The sequence below is a fragment of the Lolium rigidum genome, chromosome 1 (assembly GCF_022539505.1).
Source record: "Lolium rigidum isolate FL_2022 chromosome 1, APGP_CSIRO_Lrig_0.1, whole genome shotgun sequence".
In the NCBI taxonomy this organism is placed as follows: domain Eukaryota; kingdom Viridiplantae; phylum Streptophyta; class Magnoliopsida; order Poales; family Poaceae; genus Lolium; species Lolium rigidum.
The window spans coordinates 98,310,916-98,326,836 of NC_061508.1; positions in this window are offsets into that span (position 1 = coordinate 98,310,916).

A 15,921-nucleotide genomic window follows, 5' to 3' on the forward strand; every position below is an offset into this window, starting at 1 on the left:
CGGCGACATTTGTTGTTTAATCCTAGATGGATAATAAACCCGTGCAATGGAACCTCCACCATATCAACACAATCCATGGTTCCATTGCCCACCACATAGTCATATTCATAGTTATGAAAATAGTGGTTTTGCTTTTTATGCAATAGTGATAAACATAGTACTTTGCAAGTAATTTGGTAAAAATACTCAAATGACATGAGCAAGTGATGAACTTGCCTTTCTTGGACCGCAAGATTATGCAGACAAGGTCTTCGATACGTAGTAACTCCAAATTCTGAAATAGCATCATCGTCCGATAAGGATGATGTTTAAAAGATTGGCAAGGATGCAATAATGCATAATAATGAGATGCAATCGCTTCTAAGCGTGACCTAACCCCGAGGATTTAGGATTAGTGAGTTGTAATGATTTGTTTAAAATGTATTGCACTTTTAGTTTGATTCACATACAAGGTTCTTATTCAGGTGTAATTACTTGGTATCATAAACAAGTGATGTAATAAATCATAATAATAACACAAATAGCACCTAACAATGATCATTTGGTATAATCCTAACATTTAATGAATATTGGTTGGTTTTAGCACTATATGGCATGGTTAATGATTAATTATCATATACTTCAAAAGAATAACTTTTGAAGAACATGTTCTTTGATAAAGAACAAGTATGATAATTAGGGTTGTGGAGTTCTATGGTTTATTATGGTTTCAACTAATTTCTGGAGTAAGGTTTAGATGGATCACAACCTAGTTGGATTCATTAGCTACTAGGGCTTGTATTGTTTTTACTTAAGCATGAGCAACTTAAGCAATTATTTATACATGGTTGTTACCATGGTGGGTTCATCTTGCTGGTGATAGCTAGTTAGGGTTTATCGGTCCTTATAAGGCAGGGTTGATGATGATTCCTTATTTTCTTCAAAAGAATAACTTTTGAAGAACATACTTCTTAAATATTAAGAAGTATTGCAATTAGGTTGGGGTTGTCTTGTATTAGCCATTGGATCTCCGAGTAGAGAATGGTTGGTTTCCTAAATAGGATGGTTCATAAGTATCTCACACTAGTAGGGTTTAGTGGAACAGGGTTATGTAAAGTAAAATAGTAGGTATTGTTGTTGTTAGGGTTCATCACAATGGGGTGATGCTAAATAGGAATGAATAAGGATGATGGTTTTGACAAGTAGAAGCTAGGGTTTAAACTTGGTTGATCCTCCTTGATCAACTAGGTTTAATGATATGCATACATGTAATGCTAAATTGCTAGTGATAGGGTTCTACATTTTAGGTGTCCAAGACAAGTATTTAGTTGCTACTATGGTTCTATGATTTGTAATAAGGTATCATGATCACATACTCTAACCTAGGGTTTAGGTTAGGAACAATTTAGGGTTCACATGTAATTATTGAACTAGGGTTCCTAGTTGAATTAGGTTTTTGGGTTTCACATGAAATGATAAGGTTGTAATATCATTCCATATGGAATTAGGGTTTGCTATATACCATATAGTTCTATGGTTAATAACTTCATGGTAAAGTTGAAGTTATTAATAACTTTTGGAATAAAATTAATATTCAATTAGGCTTTTTATTATTTTTAAATAATTTACAAATTAGGGTAATTATTAATTAGGGTTTAAATTTCCCTAATAATGATTTAATGGTATTGCAAATAAAGAAAATTAGTTTTCATGTTTTCTTTATTTGCTTACTGGTTTTATTTATTTTATAAATGGTTTCTTAGTTTCTGAATTTTTAATTGTATTTAGAATTTAAAATTAAAGGCTTAAATAACCAGTATTAAAAAATTGAATTTTTATTGAAAATAAAAAATTTAATTTTATATTTTTATTGGATAGAGTTTTATTTTCTAAGAATTTTAATATCCCATTTATATTTTTTTCGAGTTAATATGAATTTTCTAAATTATTTCGAAGTTGCAGCATTTTTCTCGGAATTTGAATTAATTGCTAAATGCTAAACACACATGTGTCCGTGCTACCCACGGATACGCAGAAGTGGGCCGGGGAACACGTCACACGCCATGGTGGCGCCAACGTGGCATGGTGCCCGGTGGTCTGCGAGGTGGTCGACGACGGCGCCGGCGTTTCCGCGCACCCGAGGTCTAACTATTGGTTCCAGTCGAACCTGCCCAACTCGGTGAACCAAATGGTGGCGGCGCCGCTCCGGTTTGGTCACCGGAGCGTGCCCGGCGACGAGGTGATGCGGCGGCGGTCACAGTCACTCGGTGCGGCGACGCTACGATGCGAATTAGGATGCAATAGGGGGTTCTAGAGAAGCGGAATCTCACCCCGATTCTTCCTAGATGGTCGACGGCGTCGGTTGTGGGCGGAGTCGAGCTCAACCTCGCCGATACCGGCGATGAGCTGCGGAAGAAAATCACCAAATTCGCCCAACTCAAGCCATCCCGGAAGCTATCTTCCTCCCGGAGGAAGTAGAAGACGAGGCGCACCTCCGGGACCTCACCGTTGGGCTTGGGATGGACTTAATCGATGACGAGCCGAGATGGCCGGGGAGCTAGGGTTTCGGGATGGGGAGGAGCTGGGGCAAAACGAAGGGAAATTGAGGGTTCCCGCGTTACTTATACGACTCTTAGGCGTGTGCCGGCGGTCCACAACATCGGCGGAGACGCGGGACGTGGCCCTCGGGCGTCGCGGTGGCGAGCACTCGGGTGTCCGAGAGAGGAAGACGAAGTCCTCTCCGTCTCTCTCGTTCTTATCCGAGCGAAGGGGTACCTTGGGCCGGCTGGGCCGTGGTTTGGGCTGGCCTAACGGGCTGCTTGGTGGATTGGTGCTCGTTGGGCTACGCTCGGGCTCGGTGGCCTGTGCTGGTAAGTCCTCCTCCTCTCTTTATTTCCTTTTCTATTTTCTATTTTTATTTTCTGGTTTCAATTTCATTTATTGAATTCTGTGTTAAATCTAATTTGATTTAAAAATTTACTTGCAAGTCTTGTTATGTTAATTCAATTACAAAGTAATGTGATGTATCACACCCCACTCCATTATGAAGCAAGCATTTTATATTTGATTACATTTCATGCTTGTTGGCTTATTCAATATTTAAACATGAGTTTGTATTCTCACTTTTATTCCTTATTTATATGAATCAACTCTATTTGGAATTAATAGAGTTGATAATCTCAACTCAAAGTATTCCGTAGTTAGTTATTAGGAGTTGGTTTCTATTTGAGAAATTGGTTGTTCACATATGATTTTATGTGAGCACATAAATCTATTAGGGTTTTATGATTTCCATTACAAGCCCCTTGTAAAGCTAACACTATTATTATTATTGAAAGGATCTAGGGTAGGTATTGTTCCATCATGGTTGTTCTTGGTTTCCAAGATAATTAGTTGATCACTACACATATGGTTTAATTATAGAACTTTGCATTAGATGTTTCTTATGCTTTAAAATTGAAACATTGGATTTAATTAATAAACCATTAGGGTTCTAATGATATTCACCTAGTGGCAATTGGTTTGAATCTCAATTATGGCATGGGTTTATTTCATGATCACCATAGTGATACATAAACTAGAGTTGAGATATAATTCTAGTTCATAGGGTTGAGATGACACTATATTGCATTTGCTAGGTTTTAATCTCCCCTAACCAAGGTAATTTGGTTAGTGGTTTAATTGTTTCTGTTCTCCCTTTAATTACTAAGGACTTGAGAATTGGTTTTATCTTATACCAATAGTTTGCTATTATAGCCTTGATCTATTGTTAAAGTAACTAAAGTTGCTATAGTTCTTTTTATAGTTAACTTTGGTCATATGGGTATATGGTTTCTCACCATATAAAGCATAGAGTTTGACTCTAAGTTTTTCTTAGGTTGTTTGCTTTATGAAGTATGGATATGGTAGGATTCTACTTATGATCACCAAGTGGTTCACAAGTAAAGGTTGGGATATAAGTCTAGGGTTGCTTACTAGTTACCTCCCTATAAGTTCATGTGGTGAATGATATCTACTTATCTTATTAAGGTTTAAATTATCCTCACATACCTCAAGAGCATGATCATGTATTAAGCATGATCAACTTGTTCTTAATATCTTTACCTCAAGTTCTTAGGGTTTATGCTCATCTGGTTAAAGAATAGTTCTCTCCCTTTATTTCAGGTGTTGCCTCATCTATCTTTAGTGTAACTCTATAGCTTGAGTTCTCTCATACAGGAATGGTTTATTCTAGGGTTTATGGTGTACTCCTAATATTTATTTAGGTTTGTTAGGCTAAAGATTTAATTGTCTATCTTAGTTGGATTATTCTCACTCCTTATTTCACTAAGTCATGGATATAGTCTTATTCCATTTGGTATTTGGTGATCTCACCACTTCAAGGTGGAATGGTTTACCTAATACTTTAGTTCAAAGTTTAACATTGATTCTTAAATAGGTAAAACTAGAATTAGTATGATTGGTCTCTCTCTCATTTGGGAAGGACTTGTATATTACTCTAGGGTTCCTCATGTAGAGGATGATTTGAATACTTGGATGTATATCCAAGGTTTAGCTCAAGGTTTATTATTGCTTTTCTAATAATTATAATAGAACTCTCACCTCTCTAGGTTTGATGCTTAACTATTTGATATAGAGAAAGATATATTTTTCTAGAGTGGATCTCCTTGTTATGTTTCCAAGAATGAAATAATATGAATACCATGAGGTTCAGTGGTAGGATCATGGGTTTGTTTAAGACATGGAAAAGATGGGTGAAGAATAGTTTCTTCATTCATTGTTACTTGATTTACAAGTAGTTGTATATTCATATGCTATGGCAAGACTTACCTTATTATAATCTTTTATTAGATCAAGCAATTGATCATTGGTAAAGTGTTCTTGTGTTGATATTAGTTCCATTTGATCTAACCCCTTTGATCAAATCATCTCTACCCAAAACAAGGTTTTAGCAAAGTCACATTGAGGTTTATAGCACTTGACTTGATGAGCTACTTCAATTCCACCAAGGTCAAGTGAAACTTCAGTTACTGTGACTGTTTTACTTTAAAGCGCGAAAATTCCCCAGATTTTCTATGCATGAATGCAATGCACACATCTGTTTCCTCTATTTTTTGTAACCCCATTACCTGGGATATTACAGTCTCTACCCCTTAAACTAAACTTCGTCCTCGAAGTTTGATCTCTCTCACGTTTCCGAAGTGTGGTTCTGACTTGTGCAGACTACGACTTTTCTCGAACTCCGTGGTGATCTCACTGGATATAATTGAATATAACCCTTGTCCAGATTCTTCCTGGAATCCATTAGTGTTTGTCATCAAACAACTATTACTTCCTTTACTTCCATGATTTCCTCCAATATTATAAGCTTGTTTCCTTTCTCATTGAATATTCAATGATTGGAACTTCTTCTTGTCCTGACAGTCTTAATTGAGGACTAATCGAATAACATTCTCCTATTTGGTAAAATAGGTCTTTGTCTTTCCTTTACTACCAAAATTGCAGTAATGGTACTTGGTAATGTACTTACCATGGGAATGGTTGTGATGGTTTATTTCCCAAAGAATGGATTAGACTCATTTAGTCCATCCAATCATGGTTTACAGTTGATAGCTATAACTATTTTGGTTATTTAGGTTCCATGAAAGGAATCTTTCAAATTGACTTTAGTTTTGGTATAGTCAATCTCCTTTGGTCTTTGACCTTCTTGAGCTGTATTTGGTCTCTGATATTTCCTTCGTCCAACTTCTTTATCTTTGACTTACTTGAGCTTAAGTACTTCTGAGTAGATATTACTCACTTTCTCAAGTTATAGTCCACTTCTTACGTCCTCGAGGTATGAACCTCGGCTTCTGATCTGACATCCTTCTGAAAGTAGTGTTCAACAGTCTTATGAAAATAAGATTGAACTTCCTCTCAGTTCAGACCTTCTTCTTCTATTATGCTAAAAGTATTGAGTTATTGTACATCTAACTCAATCTTTACTCTACCCCTTAGGGTTTTCTTATGGTCTTCAACTCCTTTACTTCCAAGTATTGGACTTATGATTAGAATATTGGTCTAAGTCTAGTTTACGATTTATATTCCTCTATGGTTTTACGAAGAATCTTTGTGGTGTATCCACTCAATTGTGGACATCCAATGTGAATCCTTTAACTAAATGTTTATAAATCTAGCTATTCGGCTGACAAGATTTTTATTTGTTCACAAACTTTTGTTACAACTAATTAACTCGTGGACTATTTGTATTACCAACTGATACCAGCTGTGGTTATTATACCAACTGTGGCTATTTGATATCTAAAAATGGATTCTATTATAGGTTCTGATCAACTGGACGAGACATTTTCTACTTTATCTCGCAGTATTGATACTATACCAATTATGGTCTTCTGATATCAACTATGGTCTTCTTATAACTGTTATGGTTTCATATATCACCTTCCTTCATTCAGGATTTATTTTGCAAGAAAACCACTAGCTGACACTATGAATATAGTATCCGAAGTGATTTCCCATGCATTCCCTCTTTTATGTTGACTATGGATCTGCTTCAGCTTCACCATAATCATTATATTTCTCACCCTCATGCTTCTTTCGTACAAAAGTACTCCTCTGTTGAGGTAAGCATGAGTTTCTGCTTGCACTCCCTTCAGAGTATTGTGGTTACTTCCCACAACTTTACTTCCTTTCTCTGATGAACCTTCATCTAGTCTTCGGAATCTTCCAGAATTCGTCACTTCCTCACACGAATACCATTACCCTCTAGATCTATAGCATTAAGTAAGAACTTGATATAGCAACATGCATTTGCATACCAAAGTCAAACTTCATGTATGGATCTAGTCAAACAATGAAATTCCAATAAAATCCAAGAAGATTCAGCTTTGTGCATATAATACACACCATCATAAGCCCGAATATAATAGTTGAGTAAGACATCTCTAAACATCAGGCTGCGATGTGTAGTATATAACACCACATAATATAGGTTTATATCGTGATACTTAGCACGAATATAGGGAATTCTACTATTTGTCTCAACCTTTATCTTAATTGCACATTTGCAATGAGATAAACTTGAAACAAAGTGGTCTAAGATAGTTGTGATTAACCTAATTTTATTTGGAAGTATTGACTTAGTTTCCATTTTTATTGAGGACCATCTCACATGATATGTCTAGGTTCAAACATTGCTACTCTAAACACCTACTATGGAAATATAGCTCCTACACTTCCAAGTGTTTATATTATCATAAAACTATGGTCATGATGTGCTTGGCACACTTCCCATGGTTTTGGAACATAATTCTTGCACTATTGGTGAACACCTGGCTTCTTAATGTACACCTTTTAATTATTATAAGGTTCTAGTCCATCACATAACGATTCTCAGGTGAATCATATATGATTAGCAACTCTACCATATAAGTAGACAAATTTTATTCCAATCACTCTTCCTTACCTCCCATGATTGACTCATCATGGTCTATACTACCTCATATAACTCAGAGTTATCACATACTATCAATTGTTTCACCTGTCTATATGATTTTAATTACTCATTACTTAACTTGGTCTACGTCTTCTATTAGGATTTCTTGACTATCTTCATCACTTGATTTACTCCTATTACAGGTCTGGATAATTCTTACTTAATCATGACTCGTGTTGGTACACATCTTCCAATAGGATAGCTTCCTTATGGTTGTATCCTCTCTTTGGACTACCATGTATTGTATACCAACTGGGGTCTACTCATCTATTGTTTTAAGGACTTATTGGTATGCTACATGTTTTGGATTAGCTACCTAACTTCACTTAGGAAGGATAGGTAGGAAATGTTGACTCAAGTGTGTCAGGATTATTCTCAAGTGAATATCCATCTCAAGTTATAAAAAGATTTGGTTTAACTAAGACAACTTCCTATAGACACTACCAATCCTATAGGTCTCATTTAAAGGGTTTTAATCCTAGGGTCAAAGCATTTGCTCTGATACCAACTCGTGGTGACCCGGCATACCACCGCATGGTGTAGTATGCAAGTCTGATATAACACCAATGAAACACCGTTCCACGAGTATTATATCGCTCGAGTGGTACAACGAAACATATGCGGGTCCAAGGCATGTCTATAGAATTACAACACTGACTCGTTACATAAGATCATCACAGCCTCCTACTTTACAATGAGGTAAAACTGCAAATAACTCCAGAAGAACGACTCGTGATCTAATCTTATCACGGAATCTATTTATAGAGTATTTGACTAGCTAAAGAGGCTATGACTAGATTCTACCTAAATAGGAGCTAGGTTAAGGAAGCTAGTTCCCTTCTACTACTTAATCTAGGTTTTCTCCATGGTAGTTGTGGTGTTTGACTCTTCCGGCAGGTTCCTGTCCCCTTGAAGTATTTGTAGACTCCTCGGTCTTCGAGTTGCACGGTAGATCCTCCTTCGATGGCTCCATATCTAAGCAGGGGATTTAAGAGTGGGATGAGTACGAGCGTACTCAACAAGTTCATTATAGGAAAGAGGTGTTTAATGCACTAGCTACAGCATTAGACCAGAAAGTCTAATACCAATGCAGGTTTTCATAATCATTTCTTCAAGAGGTTGCTTTTATTCGGAAGAGCTATGTCCGTCGGCCTTCACCGGTTTACTAGAACTTCATGGAGCTCCTTTCCGGCCGCGTTCGCAGCTTCCATATCCCGGAACGGGAGTGACAGGTCACGGTTCGTTACACTCTGCAGAGGTGTGTTGCTTTACCCATAAGAGATATTAACCTTGGTGCCAACCGGGTGATCTTCCCGTCCACACTTCCTATGGTGTGAGGCCCGGTATAAGGTCTAGCCAATAATGTTCCTCCGCTACCTCGAACACCCACCCTTTGTTGCATACCCCGACCCTGGGTCCTCGTCGGTCCCATTATTCCCGTAATTTCAGGGTGGACCCCGACCACGACAACAGTTTGGGACTCGTTAACCAAACTCCTTCGCCGGTAGCTGCAACCCATCATAGACCACATTACCGTGGGGAATTAGAAGGGATCCCCACCCTCAAGTTGTTCCGCAAGCAGCAACCGCTACGGTAAGCAACAGACTATACCGTGGGGAATTAGAAGGGCTCCCCACCCTCAAGTTACTCCGCAAGACACAAGCTGCTACGGTAAGCGCATCCGTTGATGAACGAGAGGTGGAAACACTTTTGACTACTCCGTCCCACTCCGGATCTTATGGTTAACACGGGTATTACGGCACAAGAATCATCGGCGACATTTGTTGTTTAATCCTAGATGGATAATAAACCCGTGCAATGGAACCTCCACCATATCAACACAATCCATGGTTCCATTGCCCACCACATAGTCATATTCATAGTTATGAAAATAGTGGTTTTGCTTTTTATGCAATAGTGATAAACATAGTACTTTGCAAGTAATTTGGTAAAAATACTCAAATGACATGAGCAAGTGATGAACTTGCCTTTCTTGACTGCAAGATTATGCAGGCAAGGTCTTCGATACGTAGTAACTCCAAATTCTGAAATAGCATCATCGTCCGGTAAGGATGATGTTTAAAAGATTGGCAAGGATGCAATAATGCATAATAATGAGATGCAATCGCTCTAAGCGTGACCTAACCCCGAGGATTTAGGATTAGTGAGTTGAATGATTTGTTTAAAATGTATTGCACTTTTAGTTTGATTCACATACAAGGTTCTTATTCAGGTGTAATTACTTGGTATCATAAACAGGTGATGTAATAAATCATAATAATAACACAAATAGCACCTAACAATATCATTTGGTATAATCCTAACATTTAATGAATATTGGTTGGTTTTAGCCCTATATGGCATGGTTAATGATTAATTATCATATACTTCAAAAGAATAACTTTTGAAGAACATGTTCTTTGATAAAGAACAAGTATGATAATTAGGGTTGTGGAGTTCTATGGTTTATTATGGTTTCAACTAATTTCTGGAGTAAGGTTTAGATGGATCACAACCTAGTTGGATTCATTAGCTACTAGGGCTTGTATTGTTTTTACTTAAGCATGAGCAACTTAAGCAATTATTTATACATGGTTGTTACCATGGTGGGTTCATCTTGCTGGTGATAGCTAGTTAGGGTTTATACGTCCTATAAGGCAGGGTTGATGATGATTCCTTATTTTCTTCAAAAGAATAACTTTTGAAGAACATACTTCTTAAATATTAAGAAGTATTGCAATTAGGTTGGGGTTGTCTTGTATTAGCCATTGGATCTCTGAGTAGAGAATGGTTGGTTTCCTAAATAGGATGGTTCATAAGTATCTCACACTAGTAGGGTTTAGTGGAACAGGGTTATGTAAAGTAAAATAGTAGGTATTGTTGTTGTTAGGGTTCATCACAATGGGGTGATGCTAAATAGGAATGAATAAGGATGATGGTTTTGACAAGTAGAAGCTAGGGTTTAAACTTGGTTGATCCTCCTTGATCAACCAGGTTTAATGATATGCATACATGTAATGCTAAATTGCTAGTGATAGGGTTCTACATTTTAGGTGTCCAAGACAAGTATTTAGTTGCTACTATGGTTCTATGATTTGTAATAAGGTATCATGATCACATACTCTAACCTAGGGTTTAGGTTAGGAACAATTTAGGGTTCACATGTAATTATTGAACTAGGGTTCCTAGTTGAATTAGGTTTTTGGGTTTCACATGAAATGATATGGTTGTAATATCATTCCATATGGAATTAGGGTTTGCTATATACCATATAGTTCTATGGTTAATAACTTCATGGTAAAGTTGAAGTTATTAATAACTTTTGGAATAAAATTAATATTCAATTAGGCTTTTTATTATTTTTAAATAATTTACAAATTAGGGTAATTATTAATTAGGGTTTAAATTTCCCTAATAATGATTTAATGGTATTGCAAATAAAGAAAATTAGTTTTCATGTTTTCTTTATTTGCTTACTCGGTTTTATTTATTTTATAAATGGTTTCTTAGTTTCTGAATTTTTAATTGTATTTAGAATTTAAAATTAAAGGCTTAAATAACCAGTATTAAAAAATTGAATTTTTATTGAAAATAAAAAATTTAATTTTATATTTTTATTGGATAGAGTTTTATTTTCTAAGAATTTTAATATCCCATTTATATTTTTTTCGAGTTAATATGAATTTTCTAAATTATTTCGAAGTTGCAGCATTTTTCTGGAATTTGAATTAATTGCTAAATGCTAAACACACATGTGTCTGTGCTACCCACAGACACAGAGAAGTGGGCCAGGGAACACGTCACACGCCATGGTGGCGCCAACGTGGCATGGTGCACGGTGGTCCGCGAGGTGGTCGACGACGGCGCCGGCGTTTCCGCGCACCCGAGGTCTAACTATTGGTTCCGGTCGAACCTCGCCCAACTCGGTGAACCAAATGGTGGCGGCGCCGCTCCGGTTTGGTCACCGGAGCGTGCCCGGCGACGAGGTGATGCGGCGGCGGTCACGATCACTCGGTGCGGCGACGCTACGATGCGAATTAGGATGCAATAGGGGTTCTAGAGAAGCGGAATCTCACCCCGATTCTTCCTAGATGGTCGACGGCGTCGATTGTGGGCGGAGTCGAGCTCAACCTCGCCGATACCGGCGATGAGCTGCGGAAGAAAATCACCAAATTCGCCCAACTCAAGCCATCCCAGAAGCTATCTTCCTCCCAGAGGAAGTAGAAGACGAGGCGCACCTCCAGGACCTCACCGTTGGGCTTGGGATGGACTTAATCGATGACGAGCCGAGATGGCCGGGGAGCTAGGGTTTCAGGATGGGGAGGAGCTGGGGCAAAACGAAGGGAAATTGAGGGTTCCCGCGTTACTTATACGACTTTAGGCGTGTGCTGGCGGTCCACAACATCGGCGGAGACGCGGGACGTGGCCCTGGGCGTCGCGGTGGCGAGCACTCGGGTGTCCGAGAGGGAAGACGAAGTCCTCTCCGTCTCTCTCGTTCTTATCCGAGCGAAGGGGTACCTTGGGCCAGACTGGGCTGTGGTTTGGGCTGGCCTAACGGGCTGCTGGTGGATTGGTGCTGTTGGGCTACGCCTGGGCTCTGGTGGCCTGTGCTGGTAAGTCCTCCTCCTCTCTTTATTTCCTTTTCTATTTTCTATTTTTATTTTCTGGTTTCAATTTCATTTATTGAATTCTGTGTTAAATCTAATTTGATTTAAAAATTTACTTGCAAGTCTTGTTATGTTAATTCAATTACAAAGTAATGTGATGTATCACACCCCACTCCATTATGAAGCAAGCATTTTATATTTGATTACATTTCATGCTTGTTGGCTTATTCAATATTTAAACATGAGTTTGTATTCTCACTTTTATTCCTTATTTATATGAATCAACTCTATTTGGAATTAATAGAGTTGATAATCTCAACTCAAAGTATTCCAGAGTTAGTTATTAGGAGTTGGTTTCTATTTGAGAAATTGGTTGTTCACATATGATTTTATGTGAGCACATAAATCTATTAGTGTTTTATGATTTCCATTACAAGCCCCTTGTAAAGCTAACACTATTATTATTATTGAAAGGATCTAGGGTAGGTATTGTTCCATCATGGTTGTTCTTGGTTTCCAAGATAATTAGTTGATCACTACACATATGGTTTAATTATAGAACTTTGCATTAGATGTTTCTTATGCTTTAAAATTGAAACATTGGATTTAATTAATAAACCATTAGGGTTCTAATGATATTTACCTAGTGGCAATTGGTTTGAATCTCAATTATGGCATGGGTTTATTTCATGATCACCATAGTGATACATAAACTAGAGTTGAGATATAATTCTAGTTCATAGGGTTGAGATGACACTATATTGCATTTGCTAGGTTTTAATCTCCCCTAACCAAGGTAATTTGGTTAGTGGTTTAATTGTTTCTGTTCTCCCTTTAATTACTAAGGACTTGAGAATTGGTTTTATCTTATACCAATAGTTTGCTATTATAGCCTTGATCTATTGTTAAAGTAACTAAAGTTGCTATAGTTCTTTTTATAGTTAACTTTGGTCATATGGGTATATGGTTTCTCACCATATAAAGCATAGAGTTTGACTCTAAGTTTTTCTTAGGTTGTTTGCTTTATGAAGTATGGATATGGTAGGATTCTACTTATGATCACCAAGTGGTTCACAAGTAAAGGTTGGGATATAAGTCTAGGGTTGCTTACTAGTTACCTCCCTATAAGTTCATGTGGTGAATGATATCTACTTATCTTATTAAGGTTTAAATTATCCTCACATACCTCAAGAGCATGATCATGTATTAAGCATGATCAACTTGTTCTTAATATCTTTACCTCAAGTTCTTAGGGTTTATGCTCATCTGGTTAAAGAATAGTTCTCTCCCTTTATTTCAGGTGTTGCCTCATCTATCTTTAGTGTAACTCTATAGCTTGAGTTCTCTCATACAGGAATGGTTTATTCTAGGGTTTATGGTGTACTCCTAATATTTATTTAGTTTGTTAGGCTAAAGATTTAATTGTCTATCTTAGTTGGATTATTCCACTCCTTATTTCACTAAGTCATGGATATAGTCTTATTCCATTTGGTATTTGGTGATCTCACCACTTCAAGGTGGAATGGTTTACCTAATACTTTAGTTCAAAGTTTAACATTGATTCTTAAATAGGTAAAACTAGAATTAGTATGATTGGTCTCTCTCTCATTTGGGAAGGACTTGTATATTACTCTAGGGTTCCTCATGTAGAGGATGATTTGAATACTTGGATGTATATCCAAGGTTTAGCTCAAGGTTTATTATTGCTTTTCTAATAATTATAATAGAACTCTCACCTCTCTAGGTTTGATGCTTAACTATTTGATATAGAGAAAGATATATTTTTCTAGAGTGGATCTCCTTGTTATGTTTCCAAGAATGAAATAATATGAATACCATGAGGTTCAGTGGTAGGATCATGGGTTTGTTTAAGACATGGAAAAGATGGGTGAAGAATAGTTTCTTCATTCATTGTTACTTGATTTACAAGTAGTTGTATATTCATATGCTATGGCAAGACTTACCTTATTATAATCTTTTATTAGATCAAGCAATTGATCATTGGTAAAGTGTTGCTGTGTTGATATTAGTTCCATTTGATCTAACCCCTTTGATCAAATCATCTCTACCCAAAACAAGGTTTTAGCAAAGTCACATTGAGGTTTATAGCACTTGACTTGATGAGCTACTTCAATTCCACCAAGGTCAAGTGAAACTTCAGTTACTGTGACTGTTTTACTTTAAAGCGCGAAAATTCCCCAGATTTTCTATGCATGAATGCAATGCACACATCTGTTTCCTCTATTTTTTGTAACCCCATTACCTGGGATATTACAATGTGGCATACAAATTGTTCATACAAATTCAAATTGTTCAACACAAAGGGATCCCCAATACAAAGGGAACCACAATACAAATTGTTCATACAAATTCAAATTGTTCAACACAAAGGCATCCCCAATACAAATTGTTCAACACAAAGGGATCGCCAATACAAAGGGAACCCCAATACAAATTGTTCATACAAATTCAAATTAGTTGTTCAAAATAAAATCTTTCTCTTGCTCCTGGTGTGACTCGCCGGGCCACCACCTTACTCCGGGTAACCCTAACAGGGATATTACCGGTGTCTACCTTCCTTTTGCCCTCTTTCTTGTTCTTCTTCTTCTGCAAAGCTTGTGCTTTTTCTTCCGCCATGCACTCTTCGAAGTTAGCTTGTATCATGGCCTTACCACTTTCGTGGCATTCTCGACTATACTTGTTCCCTCTCCTCTAGACTCATCGGTTGAAGCCATTCTATATCCATCTTTTCCTCTCGCTCTCCATCCAATGGTTCAAGCAGCTCTACATCCATCTGTTCCCCCGCTCTCGATCCATCGGTTCAATCTCCTCATGTTGAACTGCTCGCTTCAATCTCCTCTCGCATTTGCTCGCTTCAATCTCCTCATGTTGAACTGCTGCTTCAATCTCCTCTCGCATTTGCTCGCTTCAATCACATCATGTTGAACTCGCTGCTTCAATCTCAAGTTGAATTGCTGCTTCATTCTCCTCTCGCATTTTCTCGCTCCCGCTCGATCTTCCATTCCAAAAGCTCGGGTCAACTCCATTTTTACAAAGCCTAGCAATGTGTCCAGGGATTCCACAACGTTTGCACTTACGTTTTCGAATCGGTGCACCACCCTCTGCACTAGCTCGATCCTATTCTTCCTCGGCCTACCTGCCGGTCTAGTCAATACCTGGAGAGTACGAGTTTGAAGCTCGGATCGACTTTCATCCATTGGTCTTTTCCCAACAAGGTAGGAACATTCATAGCATATGCAGCCCTAAATTTGGCAACGAGAGAAGTACTCGACACACACCGATCAACTTCACCATCTTCACCCCCTATAACACTCATGAAAAACAATGCGTGTATGCAGGGTATCCCACGGATCTGCCATCCCCTACAATGGCATGTCCTATCAACCAAACTCACTCGGATACCTCCACCGCCTCGTTTTCTTTGTCGGCTGTAGGTTACCTCAGCCTCCATTCCTTTTCGACGCATCGCATCCTCAATTGTTTTGCCCCGGCATGCAAAGACTTAATCAAAGACGGGAGCATGAGATGGCCAACATAATTTGTGGATGCAATTCTTTGACGCAGATCGATCTTTATCATGATCATCTCGCCTAATCTTATCAAATATTTGCCACAAGCATAAGCCCTTTCAATGACTTGACCTTTGAATTGAAACTCTCCGCAAGGTTACTTGTTACATAGTCTACCTTGCAAATTTCATTGAATTGGCTTCTTGACCACACCCTACCATGATGTTCATCCAAGTACTCCTTCACCCCGGGTTTTTGTTTATACAACACATCCAAATGAAACGAGATGCTTCCTAGAGCTGCATGTGTA